At 36.0% G+C, this 22591-nt stretch overlaps 1 pseudogene; it reads right to left on the bottom strand.

Annotated features, from left to right (window-relative positions):
* Positions 1–2312: 2312 nt before the first annotated feature.
* Positions 2313–12614, bottom strand: LOC149551765 (uncharacterized; annotated as a pseudogene).
* Positions 12615–22591: the final 9977 nt, after the last annotated feature.

Genomic DNA, 22591 nt, shown 5'->3' with positions numbered 1-22591 from the left:
GCATAGGTATAGTAAAAAGATACACAAATTTGGTGAATTTGTATTTTCAATTTTATGATATTTTTGTATTTTTGGCAAGAAGTTTATGCACACACATAAAAAAAAATGATGATACCTAAATTTTGTTTCTAGAATAATATGTACAAACACACTACAATTCTAAGGTTGGCCAAGACAATATATGTCGAATTCCCACTTCGACTAGGTCTAACCATGCTAACTCAATATGGATAGCCCAAAGGGATGGAGGCATAGACTCCCCCTTATAGTGCACTCCCTTCTTGGGCACACCAAGATTCAAATTCCAAGAGTAATAAAATTCCAAGGAACAACTATCTCTACAAAGAACAAGTAGCATGGGATGTCTTTAGGAACCCTTTTGCACCAACTAATATAATGTTTTTGGATTTCTATAACAAGGTATTTAGTAAGGACATCCATTTGGAAGGTTATGATTTTGACAACTTATACCTATTAAGGGGACCTCTCAACCTATAAAGGTTACCCTCTATAGGTTTTAACGCACCATGCAAGTACTAAGAAAGAATCACATCCTAACATAACATTATCCACTTCAAGTAGCTTTAACCACAATGGGTATTTATTTACAGTGGTTTAGAAGACCACTTGGGTCATACCCTCTCACTTGTCCTTATGGGATGCTCAAGAGACACACCCTCTAAAGATTAATTCGAGTTTCTCTTACACCCACGATCCATGAATGAGAAGGGGAGAGGATACATTTGTATTAATCTTGGAAAACAAATACTTGCTTATTGCACAAAATACAACAAACATATATTCTAATTTATGAAGACACACACAAAAAAAAGAGTCATATTTTAAGCCCAAATGAAGATTTTAGTTTTCATTTTAATAACCCCTTTTAACATATGCAAATAAATGATTAGAAAAATAATACTTTTGAGTCTTCGACTTATGACTTGTAAAACAACCTATATTCTACCAACCAAAAAAATAATTTGTTAAGTTGTTAGTGATACAAAAGAAACAATGAAAATTATAAAAGAAAACTATAACACTATTTTAAATGCATAGATATGAGGTGTGCCAACGGAGAATCTATAGACATGTAATATGGCGATACATTTTTTTCATATTGCCCTACTTCTACTAACTTATCTATACTTATATATAACAAGTACAAAGTAATCCTTTAGACAACTATTTTTAAATAATTCTAACCCACACCCCAAAAAAAACCCCCAAAATTAATGATAATAATAATTAGCCAATAGGCTTTCCCTAGTAGGTTTCTTGCAACCAAAATTTGACTCACGTTGTAAAACTACTATCGTTCCCTATTAGGTTGCTTGCAATCGGAATTTGACTCACACTGTAAAACTACTACCGACAAATGGTTTTAAATTACCCATAAATGGTTTGGAGAACAAGGTTTGCCAAAAAGTCATTTTAGAAAGAAAGTTTGTTGCCAAACATTGATGTGTGGGCTATCATCAACCTGAAAGAATCAAACCAAAATCTATTTTTAGATTATGTTGGATCTCAAGAGAGGATTTTGGACGAGGAGTTTTTAAATCTAGCTGTGCAGCACAATTGAAAAAACTTTAATTTAATTTGGAGATTTGGAGATCATTTTGTATCTCGAACAAAGATTTTTCTTTGCCATTCTTAAAGTCTAGCTATGTAGCACATTTGAGTCTGAAATATAATCCTATTCTTATAATATTATTAGCTAATTGGGCTTCACCTCTTAGGTTGCAAGTTGTCTTATACCAGAAAGTTGTTGTTAATTTATTAGTCAATCATAAATAGTTTAAAGCAATCCTTTGACCTTGACACAAGCCACAAATGAAAAGAAGACACACATGGTAAAGAAAAGGATGAGGTTTGACTTTTAAGTAAAGGCTGAGTGTGTTCCAACTAGAAGTATGCGCCATCAAAGAGTCCAAGTTGGTTTTTTCTATTGATGGCAATGTAAATGGATCATTTCAATTTCTCAACCATCAAATGGTTTCTAGAATATACAACAGATTTTATATTAAAGATGCCATGCATCCATGGTACTGTTGGGCATCTGGCCATAATTATTTAGTCTTCAAAGCCCCTGCAATTTCATTCCATGTCTATATTTTCTCCTCATGCTTTGGAAAGCTTGGATCAAAATGTCTCTTTTATGATCTAGAAATGTCACTTGAGGCAAAAGTGTTGGTACTCCTATCTGCATTCATATTACAGAAAATTTTGAGAAAAATTAAAATAAGGCACTGGTCATCTACTATTGAAATCCAAATAGAGTTTCACCTACTACATTGCCAACATAATGCATTTTAAATCTGTAGCGCATTGATGTTTCTTTCAAGTTATGAAATGTATTGAAGCTTTCTTACTCTAGATCTTTGTGCAGATTGCTTATTTGCTAAAATCTTGGAAAATAAGAAAAACCTTATAAGAAGAGGAAGGGAAAACCCAATAACAAGACACCTATAGATTAATACCATTCAAGTGATTCTAAGAATTTGTATTTCAGGGCTTATGATTTAAGATGTAAATTGGAGAATGCTTACATCTTGACCCATTTTGGATCAATGTTTGGGTCAAGTTCCATTGCTAACGATGATGAGGACATCTCAATCTTGGTGGTCTGGAGTGGTTTCTCACTTTTGTTAATACTTTGAACTTCTAGTGCACTTTTGAATTGGCCATATATATTCATTACTTTCTCTTCCACTAAAGGCTCATTAATTCTATTGTGATCAGACAGAGTGGAGGGATTCTCATAGGTTGCTTGTTTGTCTGAACATCTATTATCTAGAGTAGATGTATGATGATTATGAGGATAAGAGGATTGGTTTGAATTACTTCTGTTGAAAGGCTCAACATCACTAAACATGGACATAAGTCATTGCTCATCCAATCTATCAAAGTCCTGAGATGCTTTGGAAGGTATACATGTTGCACTTCTACAAACTCATCTTCCTCTGCAATTTCCTCTGTTGGATTAGAATTTGTGTGGGCTTCCATAAATGTAAGTGAATCGCTCATTGATCACCTATGATGGACACTCTTCTTTACTGGTATCTCACAAAGCATGTCCAACAGATCATCTATCCATGATGGCTAGCATTGTGAGAGATAGCCTACTGAGGGTGTGCACTTATGTTTCAAGCTATGCCCTTAGAAAGATAAATTATACTATCCCATGTACATATTATTGTTATCTTGACCACTATAACCCATAAATGAATTGATTTTAGGGGCCAACTAAGGAAGCTTTGAGGAATTGAATCCCTAATTTGCTCAAGAATTATAACTGAATCCGAGCTATGCCTTTTATAAGAAATATAGGAACAAGCTTTTATTGATGGATGATAACATGCATTACAAAAGAAGATTCCAATGACACATCCTGCAATGCACAAGGTCTAATAATATCAATGCCGAAAATTTAAAGGATCTTGCAATGTCATTTTAAAAATAATGTCATCAAACATTAATGTTATTGTCTAGGCATAAATATAAAGTTAATTCCTAGGTACATTTCATAAGACACATTGCTAAGATAACTGTTAAAATTTTTTCTACAATGCTCTTAACATCACATTGTCTAGCACAGTTGAATGTATTATACAATGGCCACAAGATCTAATGAGATTAATATGAACAAAAAATTAGTCTTGCAATAACCACAAGGTTTTATGAGATCAATGCAAACAAACTTCAAGGTGCCAATACCTACATATTTTTCAGAGCATGATTTTTTAAGAATAGCAAGCAACGATGCCAACAATTTAGTTCCATAATTTCACTTTACACCTAACTGCATTTTCTTAAACACCTCCAAGGACTTGTCAATGAAAGCATTTTGTGCTTATCCAGAAATAATCAAATTCCACAAGGTGTTTGTGCACATCTTGCGATCATTACATCCATGAAAGTGTAACACTAAGACATCTAATCAAAAATGTAAGATGATTTGTGTGTGCTTCTACACTTTGGATACATATTTACCAAGCCTCTTGCAACTAGATCTAACATAAAGGGACAAACTTAAATTCTATAGTCCAAAACCTAAATAACAATCATGTATAAGTTTATTTGGACTATTAAAGATGAGAATTGTGGTGCCTAGAAAACATCTGATATTAGTTGTTTTCTCATATCAGAATGTAGAAGAAACTAGAAATGTGGGTAACAATAGATCTAGACTAGGAAACTAGAAACATCTGAGAACTGGAACAATAAATTCTCATGATCAATAGAATGTAGAAGAAACTAGAAATGTGGGTAACAATAGATCTAGACTAGGAAACAATGTAAACACTCATAATTACCATTGGCCACGTTTCAAAAGAGAGTGCAAGATGCATAAGCATGCATAAAGACACCTACACTTTGGACTTTTCACAAAATATCATGGTAGATGCTAACAACAATTGTCACTCAGTAGGACTAGCAGATAAAATGAATTATTCAAATGTTTTAAAAGATACTACTAATAACACTTTTCAAGGTAATGAATTAACAATGCTTTAGCTTCCTCAAAATTTTTAATAATACTTTCTCTTTATAATGGTAGATTGTATGTGTAATTTAGAAAGTTATACAATTATTTAACAAATGATTTTAAGCTATTACGATTAAAGGTAACTTCAAATTTAGAGATAATTTCCCAATTGTTACTAACTTATTAGTTCCTAGGTCCACAACATAAACTGTGATTAATCTTCTTTCCCACAACCAATGACATTTTTTTCATTTTCCTGCTCCTATGTTTATTTCCTATGTATCTTAGAAAAAGATGATTTATTTTTAAGGGTTATTGTTATAATACAAATGGTGTCACATTTGTATTGGGCATTTTGGAGGCTTTCCCAGGTTTCTATGCAAGAGGAGGGAAAATCAAAGTGACCATCTTGGGGCTATTGTTTTTCAGATGACCTTAACAACTAATCTTAATAGCTAGTGTGTGTTGGCTCTTTGCATGTTTTCTCTCCATGCAAGCGATATGTGCTTTGTTGCCTTGGATCCTAACATTGATTTAGGTGACAACATTCACCCATAACAAAAGAAAAAAATATATATAAAATTTTACTTGCAACTCACTTTAACAGTTGTTCAAGAGGTTACAAAGGTCATCTACTAGACTTATTAGTTTTTGTTAAAAAATAGAAAACAAAGAAAACTAGAATATGAGTAGAACCAAAAAAAAAAGAATTAATTTTATTAACTCATAACTATCTGTGATTGAGATACATATGTTACAAAGAATTCATTTATTTTGGAGTACCACACCCTTGGAGCCTATTTAAGACCATATAGTGATCTTCTCAATCTACATACTAGATGTTCTTCACCATCTTTAACAAATCCTAGTGATTGTTACATGTAAATCTCTTCTTTTAAGTCACCATACAAAAAAGTACTTTTTACATCCACTTGGAACATTTTCCATCCACACTTTGCAGCCAAAGAAATAATGGTAGGAATTGAAGTCATTTTAGCAATTGGAGCAAATGTCCTAGTGTAGTCAATACCTTCTTCTTGTGAGAAACCACGAGCCACTAATCTTGCCTTGTATCTCTCAATGGCTCCATCTAATGTGAACTTTGTTTTGTAGGTCCATTTGCATCTAACCAAATTCTTTCCTTCTAGAAGTGTTGTCAATTCCCAAATATCATTCTTCATCAAGGAGTTGTACTCGTCTTGCATATCTTCTTTCCATTCATCTTTTCCTTTAGCTTCCTCAAATGTGCTTGGAGTCTCAACGTGCATCACTTTAGCCATAAGAGCATGGTTAGCAAAGATCTTAGGGTTGTCTTGATAGGCTTCTTGAATGCTTCAAGTCTTCCTTGTCTTCCTTGTGTCCTCATCATCGCTGCTACTTGAATCTTCAACTTGCATAACTGCTCCTTCTGGAAGAGATGTCATATTTTGATATGAATCAATAGTGCCAATAGATTTATCTTCTTCAAGCAAAATTGGAAAATGAGAAAATATGGGAGATTTATTACTTTCAATATCTTCATCAAACAAACATTTCTTTTAACATGAATCTCCCCTGTATGAGGATTATATAGCCTATAACCTTTTGACTCTTCACTATATCCCACCATTATGTACTTCTCATTTTTTCTTTCTAATTTACTCCTCTTTTCATCAGGAATGTGAGCATAAGTAGTACAACCAAAAATATGGAATGAGACACAATAGGCTTTCTTCCACTCCAAGCCTCTTTAGGGGTTATATTCATAATAATCTTTGTAGGAGTTCTATTGAGAATGTAAATTGCAGTATGAATTGCTTTAGCCCATAGATTGACTTCTATATTTCTAGAATGAATCATACACCTAGCTATTTCCATTATAGTCCTATTCTATTTTTCTGCAACCCCATTTTGTTGTGGTGAGTAATAAATAGTTGATTATTTTTTTATGCCATTTTGTTTACAAAATCCCAAGAACCCCTTATTCATATATTTAGTTCCTCTATCTGTTCTTATGATTCTTAGAGATTTCCCACTTTGTTTTGTTTTGAAAATTGCAAAGAATCTTGTACACCATGCCAGGCCCAAACACATTGAAGTTCATCATCACTTCGTCTGTGACTTAATGGAGAGTGAAGTAGTGGACCTACACTTTTGTGGCACTGAAGATCAAATTGCAGATATATTTCCCAAAGCATTATCTATTATCAAATTTCTCAAGTTTAGAACCTTGCTATATCTCAAAGAGGTTGATGTTTGAATTCACTCTTGTAATAATTTCTCCCACTTAAAGATGCATTAGTGGTAGAAATTACGGGAAGGTGTTCGAATAATTCCACCATTGAATGAGTAATTATCGTTGTTTGTTACAACTAAACAACAAGTTGTTATTGACATCTTCCAGTCTATTAATTGGTGACTAAGCAAACTTGCAATTTTGTCATCTTTACCTTCTCCACACATGAAGTCAGTTGACATTTTCTTGGTTCTAGAAAATGTAAAAGTCTCTATATATAAAGAGGTAATTACAGTGCAATAATCTATCAATAAACAATATCTATCTCTTTCAATATGTTTTGTGTTGTTTTTCTTTTCTCTTCAGTTTATTTATGTTTTCTTCATATAGAAAAAAAATAGAATTTATTTTATTAACTCATAACTATCTATGATTGAGATACATCTGTTGTAGTTTTACCTATAATTTATAGACTCTCAACAACTCTACACTGTAAAAGGAATGTTTTGAATTGAAGGTATGTGGATGACTACAATGATGTATGACCTAGTCCAGAGGAAGACGTTTCTATTTGTTACCAATATTGAAGGAAATATGTGACACGATCTGTAGTTCAGTTATAACAACACGGTGATGTGGAAGAGGGAGTATTAATTTCTAATAGTTTTAAACTTATTGTGTATATTCCTCTTTACTTAAGCTTGGGGGATTGAACAGATTGCATGTTTAAAAATATAGGGCATCATGTCCATGTCTTATGGCTAATGTGTGCTTTCATTCTACTTAGTGATTTTGAAATTATGAGTTTGCCTTCTTTTCTTCATAGTAAGGTTTGTAAATTGATTTCACATGTGAATTTAGGGTTTATGTGTTTTTAGGTTTCTGATTTATATTAATCTTTCAAAATATAGTAGTAAATTTTGATTTTAAATCTATCATATGCATTTTTCTGATACCAAATATGAATATTACGATGTTGGGATTCCTTTGGATAGATTCTGTGTGCATTTTGCAAACTTGTATTGAAGTTTTTTTAGCTTTAAGGACGATCATGAAATATTTTCTGTTCCAATTCAATACTTAGTGGTAGAGTATTTCAAATATCTTTCAATCTCCACTACAAAATACATCCCCGTCCTAATATAATGCCATGAGGGAACTCATCTTCAATCTCAAACTGAACTATTTACGATAAAATAGTGAACACAAATAAATAAAATATTTATGCCTCTCATTTACATATGGATTGTTGTTCTTTATGGTATTATACCCACCCTATTTTTAGTTCTATTATAAGTAATTCATAATTGTCTCTTTACTTCAATAATTAGCTAGATATTAATAAATTATCATTTATATATTATATTAAGAGTATATTAAATTTTATTATTAAATCTCTAAATTATTAACATGTTTTTTTGAAACAACTTACAATAAATTGTGTAATTATATAATAATAGATATTGGTCACAACACATTTATTCATTGAAATTTCTAATTTTAAACCTTAAACCTACTTTCAACTTAAAAGCTTGTATAATATTATGTGAGTTTCTAGATGATATCAAACTACATTTATAATTTTTTATTTGTATTATAATTTTTTAAAAATATATATTACAAATGAAAATAAGTTTATATATATATATATATATAATATAAAAATAAAAAAATCTTATAAAAATCTTAATTAGACATAAAAAATGAAAATTGTTTTCAAACTATATAATTAGCCGATAGGCTATTATAGGTGGGGAGTTCGCCCCAAACCTGTCCGATGCCAGAAATCGTTTACCATTGAATGTTGCAAACTACTTAACATTCAATGATTTGCTTGATTTGTTATGATGAGTTGTGATATTCAAATCAAATCAAATATATTTCAATCAAATCAAATATCTGATCAAATCCAAATCAAACTACGAATAAAATCTTCGATCAAATCAAATTTGAACTGCAACTACATATATTTCCTATACCAGTGGGCCTTCTCCATAGTTGCAACAGGAAATTTTAGGATCCATTATTGAGTGCACGCCATTCATAGCCTACCTGATCTGTGACTCAGCCTTAACCAGATTCATTTACTCGTCGTTTCATAATGGGTATGGTCGCCAGACGACTAGGACGATGCGAGCAATATCAATTTCGCTCTCTTCAATTCAAGTGTCAACAATTTTTCCCAAGGCCAAGTTGTTCGCCAGGTTGGAAAAAGTGAAGGTCTTGGGGAAGGCCCACAAATCGGGCAGTTTGATTAGGAGTGAAAATCGGGCACATTGCGTGGGCATATTTTTTTCTTTGGTTTGGATGGTATAGATTCAATCCTAGGTCATTCATCACCATTCTTATGCCCTACAGTAAATAGGAGTTGAGAGGCAATAAGGTGCCACTGGGCATAGTGTGGTTACAACAACTCTCATTGGTTGTTTTGCGGCCCTAGCGACTCTTCTGGGGAGATGTTTTATTTTCAGGCATTGGAATGTTCTCAATGTCTGCAACATCCTTTTTGGTTGGGTTTCTACCATAGCTGATGGCTATTTAGTTGTTAAGCCCTGAGCTATGATAAATCATTCCATTTTCATATCACCACAAGTATGCATTTATCAAGTTGTCATGAAAACATTTCTCTCAAATTTAACCTTGCATAATTTCATGTGTATAAATTGATATCCATCCTTTATCACAGTTCAATGTTCACAAATTCAGAAGCATTTGTATTTACTCAAGGTTTCAGCCATGCACATCTGTCGCATAGGAAAATACTTCTTTTTAGGGCCCGATTTCCAAGACTTGTCCCTAGTCCCTATACCAACTACGTCTGATTGCATTTAGTGGTTCGGTCTTGTTATACAATTTTAGGGCTAAGGATGAATGAAAGATTGGGGGCACTATATCCCTTACATAATTGCATTCTGGCCTGCATCATCATGAGCACAATATCATAGTGGGTTTGGCCCAAATGTTTGTTTGGGGAAATTTGAGCAAGGTCTTCATTGCAACCATTGTTCTTCCCTTATACATTGAACTTAGGTTGCTTTCGCTATTAAGCCAACCAACTAAACATTCCTTCATTTAGGTACCTATTTATTATTATTATTATTCATGTTATTCATTGTTGAGTTGTCGTTTGACACGATGCTAAACGGTAGGAATTCTTGCAAACTCCTCTCTTGAAAAGTTGATCTTGTGAATCAACTCCAAGGTTCTGAGTGATCTTGCAACCTACTGGAACCCACCCAGTTGAAGATAAATGTGAATGTTCACGAGGAGGCTTTTGCTGGTTCATTTTGATTTTGGACAAAATGTAGAATCTACACAATGTTCCAAAAATACCACTAAAAGAAAACTATATTTTTGTATTTTATGTTTGTTATGAATGCAATCTAACAATGCAACTAATATGAGTTCTTATTCTAAAAAAGGGTTAGCAAAGAAAATAACAAAACTTGAAAGCAAATAACATGAAACTAAAAGCAAATAACATGAAATTGAAATCCTAACGGACATAAGCTATAGAAAACAACACACTGTGAGTTAAGCTTTCAAAGAGATCGGTAGGTAACCAATGAAAATAGGAGATCACTTCCTAGATTCCATTGATGCAATTGTCGATGGGAAATTTCAATAACCAAATGATGTTTCACTCTTCACCAAATCACAAGGCCACAGAAAGCGCGCTCATGCGAGACAAAGAGTTATGCAGGCACAATTTAGTGATTTCTTCTCGAGCTCGATACGTCAGCGAAATTTATAAATTTGTAGCAAACACTAGAACTAAAAGATCACACAACCAAAAACAATGCAATAAACCTTTGGCTCAATCATAATTCCATGAACAAAATTCGCAAAACAATGACACATTCAGGCAAGAATCACTACACTCCAAATGCTAGCACCAAAAACATAATTTTATTGCATAATAACGACAACCCTTGTTACATATTACAATAGGGTATTTATAAGAAATCATCTCCTTAATTTGTGTTGAGAGTGAGAGATATCTTCATGCAATAAAATGGCTTTTAAACATTAAAAAAAAACTAAATATATACAGATCTAGTGCTTAGTAAGACTCCATCCATATTTTATCCATTAATTGGATGCATGAGCATTTACATGTCAAAAACAAAAAAAATTAAAAGAGAAGAAAGAGGAGGAAAGCTTTCAGTCGAAGTAGGAGTGTTTAGAGGTGCCAAAATTAGAAGCTGGTCCTTCACTAGGTGTGTGTCAAAGTTAAACTACCGTCAGAATGAGTTCCTAATGCATGGAAAGTGTTATTTTTGGAACAAGTAGCTAACTGTCAGTGCACCTCTAAATTGCAGAGCTGCAGACCTGTGTACCTACGAACCTGTGCACCTACAGAGCTGTGGACCTAGATAGGGTCAAAATCTCAAAATTTTATTGAGTGTCAAAATTGAAATTCTGGCATCTGGGTTTTGTTCTTCTTCATCCCAAAGTTATGTTTGGATGTTTGCCCTTGAATTTCTCTTTCATCTTAGTAATTTTGGCCGCATTCGGTAAATCCAAAGCCTTATATTTGTCTTTGACCTTTTGTCTGTAATTGTCTACCTCAATTCGGGTATTAGCAAAATCCTCAAGTTTGGTATCCAATTCTAACAATGCTTCTTTAGTTCTAAAGGCTTGTCAGATATCCTCATCATCAACAACTTCCATAAAAATCTTCCTAAAATTCTCCACTACTATCTCTACAGGTAACAACTTTTCTCATTCCTCATCTTCAAAAATATCCAAGCATGCATCACTGTAGTGTCTCTCTGCTTCCAAAATTTGCTCTCGGGCTTGGTCCTTGAGCCGATGAATCTCCTCATGTAATGTTCCCATTACTTTATTGCTATATGCTATCTTTTCTATCTAGTCATCAATCATATTTAATTCTTCTTTGATACATACATCAATCAAAACCCAGTATCTTTGGCCCTTTATGACTTGCAGAGTTTGTAAATCCTTACTCTAGGCCCGTTCTTCATCCATAATACTGAAGTCCTGCTTCAAAATTGCTACGATCTTATTCACATTCTCTTGTGTAGCATGTAGTAACTTCAAATTCCCTGTGATGATCAAGATACCTTTCTCCTCAAAACTTTCCCGCCACTGCTAATAGGCTTTCAAAAATGGATCAATGTGCACCGCTCCCCCTTCTCTAAGAACAATATTCAAAGTCTGCTCTCAGTGATCGAGATCAAGAGAACCAACTACTTCGGCTAGATATCCCTTTAAGATCTTGACCTACCTTTGAAGTGCTTGAAGTTTGGCCTCATCCTATTCCATGTGCTTAAGGACCTCTTTGACTCCCAAGGTCATCATCAATCAGGCTGAATCCTGTGTAGGCCTCCCCAACATAACATCCTTCAGTTCATAATCCTCAAGACCAAGGCCTTTCGCATCTGTGTCTTCAGGAGGGATAGCCACTTGTGCAAACAATTCTTGGTTTCGTGTGCTGGTGACAAATGCCAACGATGTTGCCTCGTGTGATGGAAACTCAAGTTTATTTAAGATCTTTGTAATGTCACAAATGTCTTCTTTTGAAGCACGAAATTGAGGCTTAGTACTCCTCGTTATTTCCTTTTGGATCCACCTAGGGATGCGTCCTGCTGAGGACCTGGCTCTTGATGACGAAGGGGTATGTTCTACAACTTCCTTCCCTTTATCGCTCCTGCTCGGAGTTGTCTCTTGTTGGGAGGGCTCCTCTATTGCCTCAGTCTTAGTAGACCCTGTAGCTTGAACCTTAGTATCTTGGGAAGGTGGTTGGGAATATTCCACCATTTGTCCTTCTGACACTTCACTAATTGCCATTTGTTCTGGTCTCTCTTCTTGTGATGGTTCCTTCTGAACCTGTTCTTCTTCTAAACTCGGAGGTGGAGGAGTAATTGAACCCTTATCTACCACCATAATTTGTGGTGGAGATGGGGGAGTAAGATTAGAACCCTGTGTATCTGGCGGCATCTGCGTCCATTCTTCCTGTTGAGGTTCACCTGTAGGGGTGTCCCTGATCTTATCCCCAATCAATTTTGTACCCACGGGCATAAAATCAAAATCTGACATTGAAAAAATGCCATTGCCCTCTTCACTCTGCTCATCCACCGACTGTTGTACTTCATCTTTCAAGGAAGAGAGTTCTAAGGGTTTTGCTTGGGTGGATGGCGAGGTACCCGTGGCACTCTTTCTCCTTTGTAATTTTGCGACTCTTGCTAGCCGAGTTCTTCCTTGTAGGGGCACTTGTTCCTGGTCCTCTTCTGATTCTTCTTCTTCTTCCTCTTCGTCTCCCTTCGGAATGCTTTCAAGAATAGATGGGGAAGGCACCGATCTTCTGTTGATCCTTTGTCTCTTTTTCATCTGGATCTTAATCCTCTTCTTTTGTTTCTTGGAGGTAGAAGGAGAAGCTGACTCTTCTTGCGCAAGACGAATGGAGACTTGCAGAATCACTCCCTCTTTTGGTTGGCCAGGTACAACAGGAGGCAATTGAGGTTCATCTTGGACTTAAGTAGCTCTAATATCCTTGGACCCTTGTGCACTCTGTTCTTGCTGCTAGGGAGGCGCCTATTCTTCAGCTTGTTCTGCTTGAATCCTCTTAGGGGAGGTCCTCTTTGTAAGGAAACTTGGCAATAAAGAATATAACCGTTTCCACATAACCCATAATAGATTTGAAATAAACACAGAATTAAAATCCACATGCAAGAGAATAAACAACATACCCACAAAATGTGACACAATATATACCCTGGGAAACCCTCATTGAGGGAAAAAACCCAGCCTCCAAACGCATCCATCATCATGTATTATTCAGCAAAAAATACCATTGCCATACAACCATGGAAGCCTTCATGGCCATAGCCACAACCGAGCAAACTATGTGAACAAGCATGAATCCACACATCCCATGCCATGCTTTCAACCTTCACAAATGCTCCCTTGGCTAACCTGTCAAGCCTTGTCTCGCTTGACTCTTGCCTTTTGTCTTCTTCTTGTCACTCTTTTTCCCTCACACTACAACAACTACCCTTATGGCTGCTTATATAGTAGCAAGTCCCACAAAAACCACTAAGTGGTATTACATAAACCATGTGCTAAAAACCATGTGCTACCTAACCCACTGACCCCACATTTAATATTGGGCATTTAATTCTTTTCCCCAATATTAAATAATTACATGAAACATTATCACAATGTTACAATACAACTCATCAAGAATATTCCATGGGAATCTTTACATGTTGCACGTCCATCTAGGTACAACATTACATAATAAAAAATAAAATAATAAAATAACAATATTATGCAATGTGTGCAACACCCATTATCTCAACAATCTCCCACTTGTTGTATACATTGCATAGGGTCAATTCGTAGCCACATAAATGAACAAGGGAACAATCCCTCCTAGCACATCCACCATCATGGATCAAAATACACCAAGTGCTCCATCCTGGTACCCGCGACAAAATCAAAGTATCTAGCATCTCGAACATGAATTATCTCACCTCCTATTATGCCACTTCCACTGGACATACATAGAAGTCATCCAAAGAGAAAACCACCCAACTTGTCGCATTAGAAGATCATAAAATCCTGTACCAATTGAAATTTCAAGCACAAATAACCTGATCCAAAGGTAATCACATGTATCTGTAGTTGTCAAAATATCCATAGCTGAAATAGCACCCACAACAAGTGCCAAACCCATCCAACTATCCATACCTCAAAGGTATAACAAGTGAATCTTATATCACCAACATATCCAATCTATAACCTGCAATCACAAGCCTCAAGAGCAATACATGCCACATAAATACCAAGAAGCTCCCACTGCAAAAGATAATGTCAAATCTATAACCAATCCACTCAACACATCTCAAAGAAGTGAATCCATGTAGTATCAAGGACATCTGCAATACATAAACTAATATCCTGCAAGAACAACTCTCATAACAAGTCTCCAATGCTCTCCCAAGTTCACCACAACCAACAGAGGAAAGAGATAAAGGAATAACCATGTCATCTCTCACATGACATACATGAGCACAAACCAGTGATCACAATCTCTAACCAATCTCAAATCCAATGTAAGCAAAATTGAACATCCAGGAAGATAACCAAGACCAGAGAAACCATGCAAATCAAACCTGTATCATGTCCTTCTACACACACCTCTAGATGTAAACTGTGCAAGTATGATCTCCTCCATAAAACCCCAAAAAGAAGCCTCAACAACACCCAAACCATACCATATAACTAATCATGGATGTAAGCCTCTCACAAGAAGATCAAACTCAATAAAACCATTCCTAAACCAAGGAATAACCATTCGTAATCCAAGGAATATGCCCAATATAAAACCATCTCCCAAACTCAACCAGCATAACAACATATGCACATGGAGATAACCAATGCTAAACCATCTCTCAAATGAACCCTCCAGAACTAACTCATGTACCATAGCTCAAGATCCATATCCATGAAAGACAAGCATAAATATAATGTAACTGAGAGAAAAATAATGGGCTATACCTCTCAAGTAGAAAACTGCCGAGTAGACCAAGAGTGGGGAATGAGAATGCTCATCAAGATACCCAAGTCTCCAACCAAGACTCATCTAAGAAAAATCTCCTCTCAAGTCCATATCAGGTGACTGCCCCTCGGACTTCCTGCTGAAACCATCAACTTTTCCAACAAATACTTCTCTAATCCAAGAGAAATCAGCGTCACCAACGTCTCTAAGTATTCATGAGCACTTGTAACCAATCAATCCATGCCAACTCCAAATGCAACATAGCAATATCATGAAGTATTCAACTTATGATCAGTGTACTCAATACCAAGAAACTAAACCAAGATCAATGTCAAAGTTCCAACCATGGCCTCAGGAACATAAACATGACAACATGATCTTACCATCTCAACTAAAGAGATAACATGCTCCATATGAACATATCATAACATGTCACAACTCTAAACGTGTATCAAGAGTATACCATGACATAATAATGAAACCATCCTCATACCAAGGATAACATGCCAAATAAAAGCATAAACCACACCTTTGCCAAGAACCCTGTGAGTCCTCAAGATGCAACCATCTCCACACACCATGAAGAAAAACCATCTCCACATACCAGAAAGAACCATCTCCACACACCATGAAGATAACCAAGAACTCCATGAGTCCTCAAGATCTAACCATCTTCAAACACCATGAAGATAACATAACAAGTGCACCATGCAAATGTCAAAGATGCTTCTGCAGCAACAAGATCTAAAACAAACCTCCAACATCTGCAAACACTCAATAAATATATCAATGCCAACAACTCCCACTCAACTGTGGTACCAAGTCACCTATGGCATCATAAAATCCATCCTCTCCAAACCAAGAAGATATAAACCAAAACCAGGAACTAATCTTGCACTGTCACCCCATCACTGTCACAAGCTCCCACTAAACCATGTATCCAAGCTATCCATGACATCATGATGAAAACACATCCTCTAACCATGAGAATCAACCAAGGCATTAAACCATCAAAGAACTCAAAAGTGCACATCATGAGCTCCTCAAAAGAAAACTAAATAACCATGATCCTCAACCAAGAAGATATACCACCATAACTAAATCAGAAATCCAAGCTAATGAACATCAAGGATGTACCTGTATAACCAATCATGTCATGCCAAAATCCATGACACCATGATCACATCCATGAACTGAGCATCTGGCTCTGAAAGTGTCCAACCTGTCAGCATAAAATAGTCAACCACAATCCTCCACCATGACTGTACCTGGTAACAACATCTCATCCCTTCTACATGAAGATAAAATTAGCAAATCGTGTGACTCAGGGCATAGACAACCCAAATCCAAGCCACCAATCTGAATATGCATCAATAATGAAAGATCAATGGGCAAAGACAACCCATAACCAAGCTATAAATGCAACCTGTAAGTATAGACCGCTTACAACACTGCACAACTTGTAGACCCAACAAGTCATCATGCATATCCAAACCAAACACTGATAACCACATCATCATGAGACCAAACTGAAATATGAACTGAGTATACAATGACATCAAATCTTAAATTTCCAATGCCATAAACTCACAATGTTACCATAGTCAAAATATATCTATAAACTGTTCAGATCAATATATCAACAAATAAATCATGCCAAACCTGCACCAAATCTAAACCAATTTGTAGAGCTCTCCAAGAGTTTTCCCTTGACTACTCGAAGTCCAAAATCCGACTCCGTATCCCCAAGTTATGCCCTAATCCGTGCTCAAAATAAATAACATCTGACTTTAGGGCTCTTAAAACCTGACAAAATCTCAAAATCATAGAACCAAACCTACACCATCTTGTAGTGCTCTGAATTAGCTTTCCAATGCCTGTAAGAACTCTGAAATCTGATATTCTGAGAGAAAGTTATGGCCATTTTACTAAGACAGTCTTTTTACAATTTTCAGTATGATTTTTCATTTTTTATTTTTTTCAGTGACGAAAATTCCGACGGGATTAAATTTGACGGCCATCATGGGCTGAAACTAAAAAACTCTTTCATTTCCTCTAAACATGGCCAAACTAGGGCATATTATATATCAAAATTTATGGAAATGTTGACCCGGATCCAATGGTGAGGTCTGTTTTTACCCAGGAGGTCATTTTTGCAAGCTACCCCCCAAAACCCTCATTTAAATGAAACATTCGAAAAAATCCTTTTCTCCAACAATTTCACATGCCCAAATCTTTTAACATCCCATCATAACAGCAAACCCAAAACCCTCAGATCTGCAATAAAACATTAATATATCTTGCCCTTTTCTTTTTTTATCCTCTCATGCATTCCCATGGATTCAATCTAGGGTTACAATAATAAAACCATAGCTCTGATACCACTTGTAAGGAAACTTGGCAATAAAGAATATAACCGTTTCCACATAACCCATAATAGATTTGAAATAAACACAGAATTAAAATCCACATGCAAGAGAATAAACAACATACCCACAAAATGTGACACAATATATACCCTGGGAAACCCTCATTGAGGGAAAAAACCCAGCCTCCAAACGCATCCATCATCATGTATTATTCAGCAAAAAATACTATTGCCATACAACCATGGAAGCCTTCATGGCCATAGCCACAACCGAGCAAACTATGTGAACAAGCATGAATCCACACATCCCATGCCATGCTTTCAACCTTCACAAATGCTCCCTTGGCTAACCTGTCAAGCCTTGTCTCGCTTGACTCTTGCCTTTTGTCTTCTTCTTGTCACTCTTTTTCCCTCACACTACAACAACTACCCTTATGGCTACTTATATAGTAGCAAGTCCCACAAAAACCACTAAGTGGTATTACATAAACCATGTGCTAAAAACCATGTGCTACCTAACCCACTGACCCCACATTTAATATTGGGCATTTAATTCTTTTCCCCAATATTAAATAATTACATGAAACATTATCACAATGTTACAATACAACTCATCAAGAATATTCCATGGGAATCTTTACATGTTGCACGTCCATCTAGGTACAACATTACATAATAAAAAATAAAATAATAAAATAACAATATTATGCAATGTGTGCAACACCCATTATCTCAACACTCTTTCTTTTGTTCTTTCCCTTCCTTTTAGGAGGTTGATAATATCCAACCAGGTGATCAAGCTGGTACACTATCTTTGCTCTGATAGGAGACTGGGCCGCAAAGGTAGGAATCGTTACTTTCTTCCCTCTACCTCTTTCTGAGCAGGCATGTGCATGAAAGATCATTGTATTAGGAATTGGATAAAGTGGAAAAGATTTCTTGATCCAATCCTTCGTCATTTTGATGACATGCCTCGCCTGATGATTAGTATCATCAACCTCTTCCCTGTCAACCTCAGTGTTCATAATGGGTCTTTCACCAATTTTGTTTGCATTGAACAGGGGGTCCAGTAACTCCTTCAAATCCTATTGCCTTATCTCCTCCGGGATGTTCAACTGGAGCGCCTTCTCTGCTAGATACAAAGTCATCCTACAATAGTCCCTTATGCAGACATCATAATCATTTGTTGCATTCATCCAGTGATCTTCAACATCATCCTCATTGTAAAAGTCTTTTCCTGCCAGGCTCTCCACTCTCCCAACATTGTCAAAATAGGGCCGAGGAGAGTTGTATTCTTCAAGGGGATAATTCTCCCACTCCCACTCAAAGGACAAAATATCTTGCTTCCGCTTCACCTGATATGGTCCAATGACCAATGGCCATGCCTAACAAGGTCTCTGTTGTCTTTTTATCTTCTCATATGCCAACTCAATTTGCCAAGAAATCTCTAATAGCGCCAATTTGTCACTTGGATATCTCGGGAGCTTCTTAGGATTGATGGAGGCACCAGCTATCCGCAGATATGTGAATGTCTTGAACTGGATGAAGTAGGCTCTAAGAACTGTAATTTGTGCTTTGGCTTCATCGGATAACCTCTTTTCATAATCCCCCTTAATGAATCGAATGATTGCAAAGATGAACACATCATTCATGATACTGTACTATTTGCTCCGTGCTGAGAGTTTCTTCTTCACCAACTGAGGGTAGACTATGTTTGGCCAGGCATTAGAATCCTGCATACTGCCTCTCATGTACAAAATGAGGTAGTTTGTCACCCTCACTACTAGTAGGTATACCATGTAAGAAGTCATGTAAAACTTCTTTTTGTCCTTTATTGTCCTCAATTGCTCACACAAGTTCTCACTTAGTGTGGTGGCCCAATCCAGTGGTATCTTTGCTGCTTTGATGGTCTCAATGAAGTTGACCATGAAAGTGCTGAGATGGCCTACTATAGGTAGATCTATGACTTTGTTTAAGAGAATGATAGAATATCCAATGTCTTCCTTCACATATCCCCGAGTTATGTCTACTTTGCCTTTTATTCTTCCTCGAGGAGGCTTCTCAATGAGGTAAGAGGATTGTATGATGTTTGTGGCCTCCTACTGATGCTTCCTGTACCATCTCTCAACTGCTTCATATGATAGTCTAACAAACTGGTCTGCTCTCGGGAGATGGAAGACCCCCTCAATGTTATTGGGTCGAAGATCCAACACAACCTCTCTTGTGATGCTTTTAACGACCCTTTCTTCAGGAACAAAATGCTGTGCCAAGGCCATGATTAATTCTGCTGACTGCACTGATATGGGATGTGACGCTGCATTCACCAACCCATAACGAATCAATGAGGAGACTAGAGCTGATCTCTTGGTGGGCTTGTTATAGATTATGAGGAATTCTCCTAGATCCGTGTGTCCCAAGTCGGTATGTTTGATTTTTGCGTAATCATCATGGAATCTCGACTTCGAGGGTACGCCTTGGAACTTGAATACAACGGGTTTGGGTGCTACTCTAGATGTGGACACCATTTGATCACCTACGCATCATAAGAAAAAATGCTTGTTAGGTCAATGATAAAACTTAGAAAAAAAACGTAAAAAAAATTTGAATTTAAATAAACAAAAATGAAATGTCCAATTTGGGCATTTTTATTATATTTTCATTTTTTCATTTTTACAAATGTGTGCGGAAGCAAAATTGGGTGCACGAGGGTTTGAAAGCAGGCGCATGGCGCGCACGGTGTTGATGGTGGGGCGCGTGATGTTTATTAAGTGCACAACGCTATAGCCATAGGGGCGCCATGGGCATGCGCAGTTCTTGTTATCATGCACGTGGCGATGCTGCCCTTCCCTGCACCCAATGCCACATTACCAAGCACGCGAGCGACACTATCTTTTCATTGCGCAGTGCTACATTACCATGCGCACGGGGCACTGTCTTAACATTGTGCGGTGCCACATTACCAAGCGCGTGGGCGGCGCTTTCCTTTCCCTGCGCGTGGCACCACATTACCATACATGTGGGCAGAGCATTCCTTCCTTGCATGCAGTGCCACATCGCCATGCGTGCGGGCGACACATTCCTTTCCCTACGTGCGACGCCACATTACCATGCGCGTGGGCGGAGCATTCCTTACCCACGCGCGGTGTCACATTGCCATGCATGCGGGTGGCGCATTTCAAACGTACCTTGTTTAATGTGAGCATAGGGTTTGCAAAGAAAATTGGGGTTTCTTGAAGCGTAATGTGAAAATGACAAGTGTCTGCAGGGCAGCAAGGGGGTTTTACAACCCCCGCTACTCGCGGCCCCGCGTGGGTTTGAAAGTGAGTGCGCGGAGCCACCTCCCATGCGTGCACACGCGTGGCAAATTTTTTAAATAATTTTATTTTATTATTTTTTTTATGACTTTTATAATTTTTATACTTTTTTGATTTTTTCAATTTTTAGTCCTTTTCGAGTTTTCCATTTTTTCATTTAAATTTCTTTTTTGGGGTTTTTGTTGATTTTTAAAAAATGTTTTTAAAACCTTTTGACTCTAACATCTTTCATCGACTTTTGAACTGTGAGTTCGGGAGTTCGAAAAAATAGGGGGTCCCCATTCCTGACTAGGAATGGGGCGTGTGTTGTGAGACCACAACATTTATCTACACCAATTTGATTTTTATTAATCTTTTTCTTATAGATAAGGTCTGAACAAGTTTCAATTGATTACATGTTAGTCTAAGATACTCACTTTTATTGTTTAAACAAATTGAAATTAATGAAAGTGTGTAGAGGGGACATTTTGTCTTTGTTGTTTCATTTTATTCTTTTAAGTACAATTTTTGTTTTGAATACATCACTATTGTCTTAACATAAATGAAAGAGTGTTGAGGGCAAAGATGTACATTTCGTCTTTATTCTTCCCTGCTTAAATTTTTTGAATATTGAGGTTTGAACATATTATCATAATAGTAAATCATTTGTTGTATGGAAGGTTTATGTGATTGAAAAGATACATAGACATCAATCCTATGGAAGGTTAACATAAGATTATGTAAGTGAAACTACAACTAAAATATACTTAAGAGGTAAGAGAAATATTGACAAAATGTAAAGATTTGGTGAAGACAAAAAGGTCCAATTTTGGGATATTTAGGAGCCACAATACATATAGTAACAAAAAATCTAAGAAAGACTCTAACTGTAATTGTCATGACTAAGGTATGCTAATCATACATGCTCAACATCATGTGTTTGAGCCACATGCAACTAGTTGGAGATTTCAATGCTTATTTGACAATATAGATACCCCATCGTACCATATTCTAGGCTTATGGTGTCTAATTATAAAATATTTTTTTGTACATATGAAAACCCAAAGAATTTCCTATTTTCTTCCATTGGATGATGTATTTTTTCACTTATGCCTAATTAAAAAACTTGTAAAAATATATGATGTTCCAATTTAGTTTCATGGATTGCTATGGCAAAATATATGTTATTAATAATTTTTAAACATTAATTTTAAATAAATCATTATGTACAAAATTTCATAATATTTAGAAGAGAATTTCAATATATAAAAATAGTTAATAATATTAAAAATATAATTTTCACTTTTGAAAATAATTTATTTATTTATTTGCTAATATTTTTTCATTAACTAGAGAGATAAAATCTATAAATTAATTTTGTAAATAATGTTTAAATATTATAATTTATATATTCTCAATACTATATAAAAATACAATGGAATGATTAATGTTCAATAGCATGGAAGGGGAATGACTCTCTTTTACTACTAGCATTTGAATGATGGACTTAATCAACCTTCTCCATTCATTTGTATCCATTTGTGACTATGGTTTCTAAGAAAGAGAATCAATAGCTTGCATGATTTTAATGCACCATCCTATATAAACTTGCACTTCATTCTCCTATCGACATACCCCAGTGCTAGTATTAATCATGATTATGGTGCAACACATTTGTATAATGTCAATTTTATATACG

This window comes from Cupressus sempervirens, chromosome 6 (genome assembly GCF_028749045.1).
Source record: "Cupressus sempervirens isolate cs-2001-9-10 chromosome 6, ASM2874904v1, whole genome shotgun sequence".
NCBI classification, from domain to species: domain Eukaryota; kingdom Viridiplantae; phylum Streptophyta; class Pinopsida; order Cupressales; family Cupressaceae; genus Cupressus; species Cupressus sempervirens.
The sequence above is the reverse complement of the archived record's forward strand: the minus strand, read 5'-3'. Positions and strand labels throughout refer to the sequence as shown.